General features: G+C 38.9%; 1 pseudogene; it reads left to right on the top strand.

Moving 5' to 3' along the window:
• Positions 1 to 375: 375 nt before the first annotated feature.
• LOC110212476 (bifunctional apoptosis regulator pseudogene) lies at positions 376 to 1651 on the top strand (annotated as a pseudogene).
• Positions 1652 to 1931: the final 280 nt, after the last annotated feature.

Below are 1931 nucleotides of genomic sequence, written 5' to 3'. Positions count from 1 at the left end.
AAAAGGCCAAAACTTCAGGATCCCTTTCTTTGTCTTCTGAATTTCCTGCCTTGTTCTAGGAAATTTTGCAAAGATGGGTTTTGTCTGTTTCTCAAGGAAATTAATTTTAATCACAATTATTAATAAAAGAATCACACAATAGTCATTCTGCAGTCATATACTCATAAAGAGAGATTTGTCTTGGCCACTGGGGCTGGGGGTCAGGTTGAGCAGCATTGCCAAGGGCATTGGAATTGATGCTTGGGTCTGTGTGGGGCTGGCTCCAGTACAGTGTAATTTAATTATGCTTTGCAGCGCTTAAGAGTCTGAAATAGATATCTTCAGAGTACTAAATCTAGAAAGAAGGTGGAAGATGTATATCTAACTGCACACAACATGACGAGCTCTGGTGCTAGTTGTCAAATTTCTGTTAATGAATTTTCTTGCCACTGCTGTTATGACATCCTGATGAATTCCACGACCTTGCATGGCAGGCACAGTTTCTGTTGACATTGCCTGACTCTCTGGTAGGTTTCCTCAAAGAAAAGGGAATGTGCAGAGTGCCAAGAGAAATGGGAAGATTTTCCTAAAGTAAATATTCTGCTCAGAGATACCATTGAAAAGTTATTTCCTGGTGCCCTAAAACTGAGATTAGAAGACATTCACCAGAACATTCGCCAGTCTGTAGTACTGTAGCCTTTCAAAAATAACAAGGATGATCAGATTTCTATAGCTTCAAATGCGAGGTGAGCAAATCCTCAAAGAGAAGGGAGATTTTTTTCTGGAGTACTGACACCTTTAACTGGTATTGTAATGGTTCTACTTGTATATCATTGGAGCAGAGGAGAATCAGAGTATGACCTGCTCCTTCACAAATCTGTTACAAATGGATGCTGAAGAAGTCATCTTCTGGCTAAAGCAACTGGGCCGTTGGGCCTCTCTTTATAGAGAAAGATTTTTATCTGAAAGCATTAATGACAGATTACTTTTAACATTGACAGATGACTTTTCAAAGGCTCTATATAACACAGAGAATAGTAGTCACAGAAAAGCCATCATAATGGAACTGGAGCATGTCAAAACTTTAGGAGCAAAATCCCCATGGAATCTTTGGGAATACAAGTCTGTCAAACCAGGCAAGTCATTATTCCTATTGTATGCCCTCAAGGGCTCCCCAAGACTCAGTATGTTTTATCTGTAGTTGTTTGATTATGCAGAAACCTTCTTACCTTTCATCCATTCCATATGCCCTGTGCAAGAAAAAGAGGATATCGCCACAAAGTTTCTTGACTTTAAAGAGCTTACTTGGAAGTGATGGAGAGAATTCCTTGTCAAATATTCTTTTTTTCCATATCAATTGATTCCTCAATTTGCCTGGGATTGACTAGCTGTGTACTACTGGGCATCAAGGTTTCTTATTGTTCATGCCATGTTGCTGGAGTTATTTTCCTTTTGATGGATTTGGTTAAGGAATGAATCGAAAACTGCTCCTTATATAATGTGGAGCCATTTTTGGAAAGTATCAACATGAGGACTTTGTTTGGCCATTTTTGGCCTTTTATTCCTCAGTTTATTTGCAACTGTATTTTATTGGCCCTTGTACTTCAATCCAATTATCAACATTGATCTTGGAGTCAAAGAAGTACACAGACTAGACACCCAAGTATTGTGAGTGTTGCTGTCCCAGCTCTGAGTTAAGTGGGCCCCTGCTGGAATTTTGAAATGTAAAGAGTGGTGGGGGCTGCAGTGGGAGTGAAAGTAAAGTGGGGTCTGCTTTTTTTATCAATAGTAATAAATAGTGACAAAAGAAACTGCTTTTAAAAAAAAAGCTACACAAAGTTTTTTTCTTGGCATGGGAAACAGGACCCATTATTCCCAAACCAATATTGATTTACTCAGATTTTACAGGAGTGATACTTGTCAAGTGCTCTAACTACCTCATAAAGGTGTTG

The sequence above is a fragment of the Phascolarctos cinereus genome, unplaced genomic scaffold (assembly GCF_003287225.1).
Source record: "Phascolarctos cinereus isolate Bilbo 61053 unplaced genomic scaffold, phaCin_HiC Scaffold_7;HRSCAF=346, whole genome shotgun sequence".
Lineage (NCBI taxonomy): Eukaryota > Metazoa > Chordata > Mammalia > Diprotodontia > Phascolarctidae > Phascolarctos > Phascolarctos cinereus.
The sequence above is the reverse complement of the archived record's forward strand: the minus strand, read 5'-3'. Positions and strand labels throughout refer to the sequence as shown.